Raw genomic sequence first — 14,256 nt, 5'->3', positions numbered from 1 at the left:
TCACTAGGCTAGAATTAACGATATAATGTTAGTGAGCTTTAATTGAAAATAGCTTGATGCTGTGAATATGTTTTCACAGAAAGTTCACCTGAAATAAGCTATTAGAATATTCATGTCTTTCAAAGAACCATAGCAGTAGAAGAATGAGTGTTGTTTTTATATGCCGACTTTCTCTACCACTTAAGGGAGAATCAAACCAACTTATAATCACCTTTCCTTCCCCTCCCTACAACAGACACCCTGTGAGATAGGTGGGGCTGAGAGAGCTCTAAGAGAGCTGAGACTAGCCCAAGGTCACCCAGCTGGCTTCACGTGTAGGAGTGGGGAAACCAACGTGGTTCTCCAGATTAGAGCACCACTCCAAACCACTGCTCTTAACCACTACACCACACTAGTAGACCAAGGAACCATAGTAAAACCGTGCCATCCTATGCAGAATTACTCCAGTCTAAATCCATTGATTTCAGTAGATGGGAAGTCCCACCCTGAGGGTTGCTTTGGCACTGGCTTCCAGCTGCCACAGTAACAGCGGTGGCACTGATCTAATCCCTGTGGACTTTTCGGGGGGGGGGGGACACCGCATGCCCCTCTGTAAGGTGTGGACCATACAGTGAGCACACCAGGGTCCATAGCAACCCTGGCAACACCCACCAATTGAACAGTGGTGCTGATGATGTTCCTCTGGGTGGCACACACAGTCACAGCCGATTGCCACCTGTCTACAGCCACCGACTCTTTTTTAAAAATAATTTTTATTATTTTTCAGCATATAACAAAACAAAAAAAAACATTTCTCAGCAATTTACATGTAAAATAAAATACAAACCTATTAGTACTGTTGAGAATAGATATCATAACAATAAGTCTAAGTTGGACTTCCCCCTCATCTTCTTCTGTCGCATAAACTGGTTCTCACTTTTGCATCATAGTTATTTTCTAATCCTTATATTCTATCATAGTAACTTATTTTCCAATTTCTATGTTTAATCTATAAGCCTATTACAATCTAACACTGTTTTTAATCAATCTCAATATAGCAGATTAAATGTCACACATTTACTAATAAAATTAAGCTAATTTCTGAAGTGAAAGGATTAGATCAATACATAATCTTTAACTTTCCTGTTAAATTTTTTTATCACAATAAACCCTCCTTGTCTTCCCTATGCCCATATACTGAGCATTATCATTTCAATTTATACACGTTTAGCCATTTTCTTGTTGAGGAATAAGATCTGGAAGTCCTTTTTCTTTCCCGAAAATCTTCCATCATTTTCCAAAAAGAAGGCTGCAATTCCAAGTTCTTTATAAACAAACAAAAACCCCTGTGGTATTTTCCATTGAAATTTTGTTGGCTTCTTCTGCAACATCAAAGTAGATTCCATAAGCATGCATGTCTTCTTCGTTGATTGCCAAAGGGTATCTTCAAAAGATTGTGGTACCATTTCTCCTACTACGGCCAGCTGGAACAGTTGACTCATGATAACCTCGCTTTCTTTCATTTTTGTATCCATTGTTGTCAGCTGATCTTTTGCTATTTCTTCTTGGGAAGTAGGAGCTTCTAATTTCACGTCGTAGTTTTCCAATTTTAACTTGTGTTCTTGCTGTTCTTCAGCTGCCTTCTCCGGTGTTGAATTTATTTCTTCCATCTCTGTATCCATTGGCATATTCTGGACCTTCATTTTCTTTAAATCCTCCATTATAATGTCCAGTTTTTTTTCTATTGAATGGCTGAAAATATCCATTATTCCAGCCAATTGGATCAATTGCAGTGACAGCAGATGTTGTTGCTCAGACATTCTATTGCATTGTTTTGCAAATACGGCATCTTGTTCCGTTAACATATCTTCCATCTTCTTGATTGTCATATCTGCTCAAATTCACGTTGTGTAAAAACGGGCTTTGCAATTTTCCAGCTTCGTTTCTTTATATAGCTCTCTGGGTCAATAAAGTCAGAAAATAGGAAGTATACAGAAAACTGCAGTCGTGAACCTTCTGTCGTCCCCCTCTCGGTGGTTTTTGGTAGTAAATATTTGATAGTTACACTGGGGAGAGGCACTTCCGGTTCTTCAGACTATCCTGTCTTCTCTCGATGGTAGCAGAGCCCTTCCTGTCATCTTCCAGTCCTCCAAATTAAATAAAATGCGTAACTGGAGGACTAACCGAGCTGGAAGCCAGAGCAAGGGGGGCATAGTTTTCCCCTCCCCTTGTAGCATCTGATAGTCAGAATGTCTTTCAAAAGTTCCATTTGTTATGTCTATCTGCTGATCAAATTTATAGGGTCCTTGTCACTTTATTTTATGGCTTTTATTTGTTTACAAAGTCTCTTACTTTGGGCGGGAAGATGTGGATTGCAAAGGTGACGTTATCGGTGTTCAAATCTTCCAAATCAAGGTAGAAGCAAAAGGTGTTTTGTTACTCACTCAGACTTCCGAAGATGAAGGAACTTCCTTTCTTGAGCGAGTTCTTTATGATGTTAATTAGATAGAGGAGATCAAAGCCTCAAGCCAAGAGTCATCTGCGGCAGTGGTAGCCCCTCAAGTGCCAGCGGGACAACATCCAAACTTCCGAGAGGCTTATTGGCAGCTCTCTCGGAAGAAATGGGAGTCCGACCGCTATAGTGGCTGCAGGGGAATTCCTGCGTCCCGGTCCACTATTTAGGATCCGGGTTGGGGTGCTTTATGCACCCCAAATCTGAGCAACTCTTGGAGTCTCTCGGGAGCCCCCGAGAGACACTAGTGCCTGGATCAGCGTCTCTACCGGAAGTTCCTACAGCCACCAACTCTTGACACTGCTGCCCTGCTATGGAAAGCCAGAGGACAGGGAGGAAAGACCCAACAACATGCTGTTGCATGTGGCCTACGTATTCTCTCCCCAGCTCCATTTGCCTAATAGGTAAGAAATGTCTTGGCACATGGATCTAACGTGAGGCTGAGCATGAGTGGGATTAGAGTTGCCAGGAAATTAGGAGGGGCCTGGAGATCTCCTAGAATTATAACTGGTCTTCAGACTATAGAGATCAGTTCGTCTGGAGAAAATCGGAGTCTAGTAGCACCTTGAAGACCAACATGATTTCCAGGGAATAAGCTTTTAAGAGTCAAAGCACCCGACTTCCATGCCGTAGAGTCCAATGGCCAAAGCGATCATTTGCTCCAGGGAAACTGATCTCTATCGGCTGGAGATCAGTTGTAATAGCAGGAGATCTCCAGCCACCACGTGGTGGTTGACAATCAAAATTGCAGCAGTATATGGCTTACCAAACACTCACTATGTATAAATGCAAAACCGTATTGTCCACAGAAAATACAAAAATTACATAGATTCAATCTCCTTTACACCATACACCACAACAATCACAAGGTGGAAGCTTATATAGTCCATATAAATTTTAGCATTTATTCATTCCATTTATAACTGTATAGTCATCCAAACGTGAGTTCTGTATTTCCTGTTCGCAGGTGTAGCATGTTGTCCTGACTATACAGTCACCTATAAATGGAATGTGTTAATGCTAAAATTTATATGGACTATATAAACTTCCACCTTGTGATTGATGTGGTGTATGGTGTAAAGGATGGTCCAGGCTAGCCTGATCACATCAGATCTCAGAAGCTAAGCAGGGTCAGCCCTGGTTAGTATTTGGATGGTAGATCACCAAGGAATACCCAGGGTTGCTGTGCAGAGGAAGGCACTGGCAAACCATCTCTGTTAGTCTCTTGCCATGAAAACCCCAAAAGGGGTCGCCATAAGTCAGCTGCGACTTGAAGGCACTTTATACACACACATGGTGTAAAGGAGATTGAACCTATGTAATTTTTGTATTTTGTGTGGACAATACAACAGTTTTGCATTTATACATAGTGTTAGTGCTTGGTAAGCCATATACTGCTGCAGTTTTGATTGTCATACTCTGAGACAGCAGGCTAATTTGTTTGGATATCTACCACCTGGTGGTTGGCAACTTTATTTAGTAGTAACTGCAAACTGTGGTTTGTTGTGAATCTGAAAGTCTTTTATCAGATTGCCATCTGCAGTGGAAGAAGGATGGGGGGGTACTCCTCTGGCTCCTAAGGTAATACTAACCTTAGTTTGTCATAATTACATTGGAACAATGCTGAAGAAGTGCCTGGGGCTAACTCACATCGAGGAGGCTGTTTTCTAGGCACTAACATCAGTGGGGCTGATCTCTATACCACTGTTTTATGGCAGAGCAGCCTAAATGAGTTACACATTTCCACTTATAAATAAATGTCACACACCCTTCTAACAACACGTTAGTATGTTTAGTACTAATTGGAGTCTCAATGAGGAAAGGAGACAATGAAATAAAATTAATGAATAAATAGTAAGGCAGAAGAATGGGAAGAAATTAATTGATGTCCTTGTCAAGAAAAAAGGCCACACAGACCCTTCTGATCTTACAATCAGACCATCTGCAGTCACTAGGGTTGCCAAGTTCCCCCAGCTACTAGCAGGGGATTGGGGGCGGATAGGGTGTCCAAATCCAGATTGGGAAGCTCCTGGAGATTTTGGGATGGAGGCGGGGACCTCAGTGGGGTACAATGGCATAGAGTTAAAGCATCCATTTTCTGCAGGGAAACTGATCTTGGTAGTCTGGAAATGAGCTGTAATTCTGGGGAATCCCCAGATCCCACCAGGAGGCTGGCATCCCTAGAGGGACCTCAGCAAGGTATAATGCCATACAGCCCACCTCCCCGTTCCCAGTCACCAGTCAGAAATGTGTATCACTGTGTCATATTAATATGGCTACATCAGGAGAGGAGGAGGACTCTTAACAATATGGAAAAGGCTATTCCCACTAAGAATATTGCCAGACAGCAGTTATGTGAGGTTCCTTGTGGCAAGCTGAATGATGAAGCAGGTACTATTGGGAAAAGCAGTGTTGTTACATTAGGCTGACTCACTATTTGCTCTTCAGGACTAATGGTAAAACAGCAGACATGTCTGGCTTTAGGAGAACTGTTGTATCTCAATATTGATGTTTCCCCACACAGCCACATATTTGGAGACTGACTCAGTACCAGGGCCCTTGGTGAACTTGCATCAAGAACTGAAGTGGCTGAGAAATTTTCATATAGCTTTGCATGAAAGTGCCAGAAGGGGCTGTAACTCTGAGAAGGGACTTGTGCTGACAAGAAACATGAGAAACTCTTTTTAAAAGGCCATGTCTATAAGTGGTGGCAAAAACTGGCAAAAAAGTGGGAGGAATGTCTAAGTTTTCTTTTTTAAACATCTTTTTAATTTTATTTCATAAATAAACATAAAATATATAACAACAAAACATAAACAACACGTTACAGACTTAAATGTACCCATTTTCTCTTCGAGCTTGACTTGCTGTGCATTTAATCGCTTTGGTCCATAATTGCTCCCATTGTTGCATTGTAATCTCCTCTCTGAAATTCTGCATCCATTTCACTATGGATAGGGTTGCTAGGTGCCCGGTGGTGGCGGGCAAACCCTTGGTAATTCACCCCTCTGCCTGCCAACCAGCTGAAGGTCGGCAGGCAAATGTGCACGCGCGCATAAACACTCAAGCGGTAAAAGGCCCCTTGCAATGCGTTTACAACCGGAAGTGCCACATCGCAAGCTGCTCCTCATGAGGCGGCACTTCCGGTTGTAAATCGGAAGTGACAAGCACATGTGTTGCCGCGTCAGCGCACGCGACCCCCTGAACTCTGCCCCCAAAGCCTCCCGTCGGAGGAGAGGGGGGACCTGACAGTCCTACCATGCAAAGTTTAACTTGTTCTGACTCAGTATCATATTTGAGTAATGATTTATATATCTTGCCCAAAATATGATCTTTGTTGTGCATAATCAAGCTTTCAAGTTCCGTCAATTCTCTCATTTTTCCCATTGTTAGACAGACTTTTCTTAATATTGAAACCAATTCACAGTATGTAAGCCATTTTATGTTTTTATTCTCCTCTTTAATTGTCTGCCATGTTTTAATTTTTGAGTTTTCTTCATCGTATGGTGAAGTGATTGTGTGAGAATATTTCTAGGCAGGTTAAAAACATAAATATGATTTTTAAAATACTTTATGGATTGCAAATCAACTTAGGAAATAGCTAAGAGATGAACAGGCCACAGTCCTGCCAAGTAAGTGCCCTCATGCCCTCTCTCCCACACCCAGTGCTATGGTTGCCTGGTTTTGTTATCTCCTTCATCTGGTGCATATTGTTGTAAAATCAAATTAATAAGGATTTTCTTTGTAGTATTATTGGGGAATTATATTTTTGAAGAGGCTGTGAAGCCTTCCAGACAAAGTAGGCATGTTCTTTTTTTACATTGATAATTATATTTGACGGCATTCTCCAATTTCCAGTCCTCCTATGCAGTTTATCTTTGTAACCAACACTTTACTCCTTCTTTAATTATGGGCTTGCCATTTATGCAAGGATTGGGTAATGTTATTCCGGTTTACATGTGTGGGTGTTAAAAGTCACAGTACACATAGACGTACCCAAATAAGCACAGTGTAATGTTTCCCATCCCACAACTTAATCTATACACCTCAACAGTTTGCAAATCTTAGCTGGTAGTTGTGTCCTTGAGATTAAAGCAGGGTTAAATAAGGAAAGTATCTGTGGGTAGATAATCCTTTTTGAAGATACAAATAGTTGGATCCGAGGGATTACCATTTACTGATATTTACCAGTCAGAGAAACCAACTTTTAAGTGTTAACCTATATTGGGATTCTTTTTCTTTCCTCCATATGTCTAAGAATGAACATGGAATATATAGTGCCCTTTCAGTCACTTGTATGCTCTCACATTCTTTGTACTGTTTTTTAAGCAAGTTTCTCAAAATGTTCTCCTTTGATTTTTAATGAATGAAAATGCATTGAATTTATACCTTCCCGTTTTCACTTTGATCTATTTTTAATCTTATGGATAGGGAGGACAACTAGGGTTAGATCCAAGCTCCCCCCTTCTATACTCCCATAGGAGGAGGAGGAGGAGGAGGAGGAGGAGGGAGATAGTAGCAATATGAACTCTTCAGATATTGCTTGGGGTAGTCAGGGATCTCAAAAACCTGGCACCAGCCCTACTTATGAATTGTTGTGGCTCTTTCTTCATGTTTGCTGATGTGTGAAGAAGAATTTGGGGAAGGTACCTACTTCTGTCCTTGATGGCTTTGTTGCTCTTGTAGATGACTTGATTATGTGGTTGAATTGCCGAGATTAAGCATTTTCAGTACGTGTGTGCCTGCCTATGTTCATAGATAGATAACCAGCCATGCCATACTAGTCCAGTGGATAGGGACTGGCATTGTGGTTTAAATCCCAATATATATGCCTCGAGGCAGGGACCTCCCCTGGCTCTGCCCCCTCTCCGAGACTTCCCCTCTGAGGGAGCTGCAGCCCACCACCATGATTTCTCAGGTGTCTCCCTGTGCCGTTCGACTCCCCGTTCCACAGCGGCCAACGCCAGCGCTGCTGGAGACACACATTGTCCTGACAAGATTGACATCACCATTCAGCTGCGGGGTAGGACCATGCCCATCCTGCCTTTCAACTGCCATCCCCTGTCATGGATAGGCAGGAGGCCACCAGGGAGCCAGAGATAGCCATGAAGAAGAGGCCTGAAGAGAAGGACACAGGTTCACAAGGCTGAAAAGTCTTGTGATAAGGGAAATGGGGATGGAACCAAGAGGAGTGGCCTGGAGCATTTAAGGCTCTGCAGCCCAACACCAAAGAGGATGTGGTCAGGACTGCTCTTCTCCTGGCAGTCAAGCCATAGAGAGAGGGCCAGGAGGCACAGGAGCAGCCCAACAGAGGAAGGAGAATTGGGGTGACTTGAACCCCCCACTCCATATTTGAGGCCAGAGCAGGGACTGAGAACCTTGGTTCCCTAAGGAGGCTCCTCCTCCCACAACACCAGCTCCCTTGTCAAAGTGGCCATTATGCTGATGGTCCTCAGTGCAGATGCCCCCACCTGCATGGTGTGATAAGTGACCTTGGAAAAATTACTGTTGCCAAGAATAGTAATGATGGCTTCTTTCATGATGTTCCTGGGATGACCATCCAAAAACAAAGACAAATTTGAAAATGCCAAGTAAAGTCCATGATTAGGGTTGCCAACCTCCAGGTCCCACTATTACAACTGATCTCCAGCCAATAGAGATCAGCTCACCTGGTGAAAATGACCGCTTTGGCAATTGGATTCTATGGTACTGAAGTCCCTCCCATCTCCAGTCCCCACCCTCCTCAGGCTCTGCCCCCAAAAGATCCAGGTGTTTCCTAACCTGGAGCTGGCAACCCTATCCATGATTGTTATTTCAGCTCCTTTTTTGCCCCTTGATTTAATCTCTAAAGTTTATAAATATGTTTTTTTTCTTTCAGTTGCATTCCCATACTTTCCTTTCTACTTTCTCATTCTTTAACCCTTCCAAAGGGCCACTGCACATGCAACGTGTCACATTTGTGATAGGTTTGCCATCCTCCAGCTGGTGCCTGGATTTCTCCCAGAATTACAACTGATCTCCAGACTGCAGAAATCAGTTCCCCGGAAGAAATGGCAGTTTTGGAGGGTAGATGTTATGGAATCACAACCCTTCTGATCTCTTTCTTATCACCGGACTCTGCCCTTAGGTCTCCAGGACTTTCCAAAGCCAAAGTTGGCAACCCCACATGGCGAAAATACCCTAATTCCCCAAGTAAGCTACAGACAGTTTGTGGCATGGAAACAGCCATCACAGAGAGCTATTTAAAGCAAGGATTTTATGTGGGAAGGCCTCAATGCTTTGCAATTCCTCACTTCAGTGCTCACCTGCCCACTCATCTCATTCACGTTTGACTTTGACCAGTGTGCATTGCTCAGGACTTTTTCTCCCTCTCTGCTGACTGGGCCACTTTGAAAGCAAATCCTCCTTCCTGTTGTTGGGCATGTGCCCACATGCTGAAAAAAGAACACCAGGAAGGTAGAATATAGTAAAGAAATGCTGCAGTGAGACTGGTTAAGCTGAGAAATGGCCAGATGCAAGAGAGAGTGCGGAACAAGAGGGTATATCATGTTCTTGCTGCCCTCCCTCGCTGCTTGTGAGCTTGCCAGAATGCAGCAAAATAACTGCATGCTGGTCCAACCTCAAGGACTTCTTGCCCCTGTTGTTTTGTTGGTTAAATAAACACAAAATGCAGTGGTTTCATTAGATATGTAGTTATAGATAGGCAAGAAATGCTTTTGAACTTGTTATTTCTGGTAAAACACATTTGTAAAATTGCAAACAACCTTAGAAATTAATTCTTAATGAACCAGCAGACTCCTAATTCTATCCTCTGATCTTTTTATGGAAGCTTTTTAAAAATATATTTCTTTCGTTTCTATATTTTTAAAAGTACTCTGTGTTTTAAAAAAAAAAGTCTTAAGGTGGCTGTACAAGTTAAGAGTTTGTGTGTATTGCAGTACATATCTAAGGATTACTGGGAGTGAAAAGGAGGGGGTGGAAATGTAATACATGTTTCTTCATTTCCCAAAAATACTTAGGCCATTTCTGCACCATTCACTTTCAGCAAATTATCCTCGTGATCGATCTGTGAGGTTTGGCAGAGCATTCAAAAATTCTGTCTGCATGTCGCCTCTTTCACCATTGTATTTGTTCTACTCGAGAACATTTTTACCCTGTCCACTCTTTCCTGAAAACAAGTATATGTTCTTTTTTTCTTGGGGGAGTGTGGCATCATTCGTGACGTAGAAGGATGCTCTCCCCTCTTCTCCTCCTTTTTTGTTTTTTGCACATGCGCTCTAATGATGGCGCGACGGTACTCTGTGATTGGCTGCCATCCCACTGGGTTCCTTTTTTTGAATTGTTTCCTCCACTATTTTTGTGTGATTCTTGTGTCCGAACGCCATTTTGAGAATCACCACATTTGCACGACATAGGGGCTATTTATTCATGGTAATTAGCAACGCGTTCCAGGCTGAATTGCCCCGCATATTTTTTTGAATATTACACGCTGAACCGTCATTCCGGAAGTGGCTGCGAAGCTGGCGCATTCCTGCTTCGCATTACTAAAGAGCTCACTTAACGCCATCTTTGGGGTTTGCCGCGAAGAATCCTCCTCAAAGAAGCATGCAAAACAACAGCGGCGCATTAGCTATACACATGCTAATTAATCTGCAATCAGGAACAAAGGAGCAGGCGAGTGGTGGGGGTGGAATTTCTCCTTTTGTGTTGGGACCGTGAATAGGCGTTTTTAAAGTCGCATTTTAAAAAAGAGCTTTGAGTGAGCATCAAAATTGACCATGAATAAATGGCCGTAGAAAGGTCAAATTAGTAACTGAAAATGGATGCCATGACCCTAACTGCAATCTCCATGCAGGCACATTCCCTCCCCCCCCCCCCATCAAACAATCATAGAGCCACCATCCTCTTGGCTATTAAATTTGCACTCTTGATGGATGGTAGCCTACAGAGTTCATTTTGAAGCGTTCCTCTCCCTACAATCTCCGAGGATAAAACCTGGCCATAGGATTTTTGATGCGGGAACAACATCACAGATCAAATCAAGGCCCTGGCCCCTTCACTGTCTGGCAGGAAAAAATATTTCTGTGGCAAAAATGTAATGAGCAAAGAAATGTACAGGAAATAAGATATCAGAAAGCACCCCACACAAATCAGCAGAGTCCTAAACTCCAGCATTCCCGTGCTTGTCAAAATAGAATAAATAAACAAATTAAAGAGCAGGGGAAATGGGAGGGAGATGGAAATCCTGTCCGTGGCATTGTTTGGTGTAGGAACCATATCAGAGAACATTGCCATCAAGACCATGCCCCTTTTGTTGGTTATATCTCCTATGAAATGGAATATACAATGAAATCAATTGGGGGGGGGGGTAGTCCAATGCTCCCACATTCCTGTTCTAGTCTAAATACATTAAATTAAAAAAAAATTAATAGCAGGGAAATAGTTGGAGGGAGGAGAGAAGGGGGAAGTGGGAATTGGAGGGAGATGGTTGACAAAGTGGGTGTGGACAATGGATGTTTGGAGAAATGAATGGCATCTCAAACATGTCTGCACATCAGGGGAAGTTTTCTTTGAAATGGAGAAAAAGAAAACATCATTGTATAAGTGGTTGTAGAAAACACAGAGATTAAACTATTGGAAAACGTATTCAATACCAAATGGAGGGAAAACAGTGTGGACACGAAAAGATAAAACATTTCATTGAACAATGCAAACAATTTGTGCGGAAATGGCCACAATGAAATATTTCAACCAGTTTGGAGTAATAGGCTGTCAGTAACCATTGATAGACCTAATCTCCCTCCATACTCTTTGTAGCTAGTGCATATACCCCAAATGGTGTGAATTATTATCTAAATTATCAGATAACAAATTGTTGTGTGGAAGCTATGATATCATTAATAGGGATGTGCCTTTGGTAAAGCCAAACCTGAAAAAAGCCGAAAAATACCTTATCAGTATTTGGCTTTTTCCCCGTGGGACAAAAAGAACATTTAGAACTGTAGCTGGCAATCCTAATCCTGAAAAAGCCAGGAAAAAAACATCTTTATTCGGGACCATTTTGGGATCACTGGCTGCAGCAGTAGAACCCTGTTTAAAAAGAAATTTCTAAGGAGAGTCATCAGCTGCTATGCTGCAGATTTGGTGCCTCTACCTGAAAAAACAGCCCCGCCAGATACCCAGGAAGATTCTCCATAGAGTATAATGGAGGCAAAGGTGGGGATTTAAACTTTAAAGCGCTGTGGAGTTCAGCACAAATGTGCCCAAGGGTTGTTGTTGTTTTTTAAAAAAGTGTTCTCTTCCCATTCTACTGCACACCAGCTGAGAGCTACGTATGTGTAGTTGTGAGTGGTTGTGGTTTTGCATCTAGGAGAAGGGATGGGTAATTCATATGTAGGGTTTCTCTTTCTACAAGATTCCCCCCCCACCACATGTTTGTGTCAGAATCAACTTCCTTCCTAGATTTACTACTAAAAAAAATCCAGGATTCAGCTTGCCTGCCTGCTTTTATGTAAAAAACAACAACAACAACTTATAGCCTCTCTCTCTTTCAAATTGGGATCTTGCATGTTTTTCTTCCAAAGCCTGATAAATTTCTTTGCAGAAGATAGGAAGCCAGTCTTAAGGATCCAGGAAGCAACAGAAATTGTTACAAAGAGAAGTGTGTCCTTCTCCTGGCTTCTGTTCAACACCTGTATATTTATACATGCCCCCCCTCCCCCAGACTTCCCACACATGAAATCCTGCAATGCAAAGGGAACAACCTTCAAAGGTGTTTGGGTTCCCTTGTGAATATATATCTTTAGAAAGAAATCTATAGAGAAAAAGAGTATTTCCCGCCCCCCCCATACACACACACACACTTCTGTCTAACCTTGCAGAAGCTGTCAGTAAACTACCTTCTTTGGAAAAAGCAGAACATAAGGCAAGGCTCATATAGGTAACTTGCAAATGATATAAGCAATGTGTTAATTTCGGAAATAATTTTAATTAAACATTTGGCTTCTCTTTCATGTGTTAAATTATTTTGTTCTTGGTTATGGAATAAAACTCTTACAGTCTCACAATCCTTTATGCCTGGGATTTTTGTCAAATAAATACTTCAGAACGAATTACTTGAGGACCACAGTTGTAATCCTGTTTGCTTTGCAAATAAAATATACATGTAACGTGCAGGTTTGCTTAGAAGTAAGTCCCACGGAGTTCACTCAGATTCACCCTAAGTAGTATGCATAGGACTGCAGCCTTAACATACTGTACTTTGGCTCACAGATAACACTGATTTAAAGGTTTTTTAATTGGAAACAGAGACACCGTTAAGGGCTGCTATGCTACATATAAAACTAAGATTTGCACAGCAATTGTATAACAGCACCCTCTAGTGTTTCTAGAAAGGAAAGAGATAAAATCCTTTGTACTAGATTTTCTAGCTGCCTTTTCTAGCCAACATTACTAGAATAGCACCATAAATGCTTCATTTAGTGCACCATCAGTGCATTGCCTGTCTGCTGCAATGCAATTACAGCTTCATTTTATTTCTGTTTAGCTTGACTATTCCACATTCAAAATATTGGAGCCAGCCCGGTTTTGTGACTTTCATCCTAAGCATCCTGGGTACTCACTTCTGCTGATTAAGGGCAGAAGTATTTGTTGCAAGAGATGTAATCATGTTGCCAATTCATAGGTTATACCCAACCATCCTGCTCCGATGATAGTGGTATGTTCCTCCACTTGCAGCACAGGAAGTCTTCACATTAGCTTAGTGGAAGTGTACGATACATAATTCTGGTGCTTACTTTTAAAGGTCTTCACAACATGGGACCCACAAACTTGAAGGACGGTCTCTCCCTCCATTTTCCCCTGCAGTTGCTCTCCTTCCAACAGGGTCTCTTCACCATCCACTCTACCACAGTTTGATTAACCACCACCCGGGCTTCTCAGTTGGTTAGGATTGCCACGTGCCCCCTAGCCACCGGTGGGGTGGGGGTAAGGTTGGAATATCCAGGTTGGAGGTGGAGCCTGGGGAGGACAAGGAGCTAAGTGGGGTACAATGCCTTAGAGTCTACCCTCCAAAGCATCCATTTCCTGCAGGGGAACTGATCTCTGTAGTCTGGAGATGAGCTGTAATTCCAGGAGGTCTCCATTCCTAGTTGCCAACCTCCAGATGAGGTCTGGAGATTTCCTGAAATTACAACTGATCTCCAGATTACAGAGATCAGTTCCCCTGGATAAAATAGATGTTTTGAAGGGTGGACTCTATGGGATTTTACCGTGCTGAGACCCCTCTAGGGATGCCCACCTCCAGGGGGGACCTGGGGATCTCCTGGAATTACAGTTCATCTCCAGACTACAGATGCTTTGGAGGGTGGACTTTATGGAATTATACCCCACTGAGATCTCTGTCCTTTCCAGGCTCCATCTCCAAATCTCCAGGAGTTTCCCTACCTGGATCTGGCCACCCTACCCACCCCATCTCCCGCTAGTGGCCAGGGGGACCTGGTAACCCTAGGTCCCTCTCCTCCCCAAACCCCACCTTCCCCAGGCTCCACCCTCAACATCTCTAGGTATTTTACACCCTAGAGTCGGCAACCCTACAGTTGGTGTCCCATTCCTATGGAACAGCCTCCTGGAAGAGGTTAGGACCTTCTGGCAAGGTCTGACAAGATAAAACTCCAGCACTGTTTGCATATTATAATGGACACGTACATTCTACATGTATCTGTTTATAAGAAAGAACCAGAATGTGTTCATTTTACCAGTGTAAC

The 14,256-nt window shown here is 42.6% G+C and overlaps 1 protein-coding gene across 2 annotated transcripts in view; it reads left to right on the top strand.

Annotated features, from left to right (window-relative positions):
- AKAP6 (A-kinase anchoring protein 6) overlaps nucleotides 1–14,256 on the top strand; it is a 296,164-nt gene that overhangs the window by 56,641 nt on the left and 225,267 nt on the right. The gene's annotated exons all lie outside the window — the stretch shown is intronic.

This window comes from Euleptes europaea, chromosome 6 (genome assembly GCF_029931775.1).
Source record: "Euleptes europaea isolate rEulEur1 chromosome 6, rEulEur1.hap1, whole genome shotgun sequence".
In the NCBI taxonomy this organism is placed as follows: domain Eukaryota; kingdom Metazoa; phylum Chordata; class Lepidosauria; order Squamata; family Sphaerodactylidae; genus Euleptes; species Euleptes europaea.
This window is presented reverse-complemented; position numbering and strand designations above follow the sequence as displayed.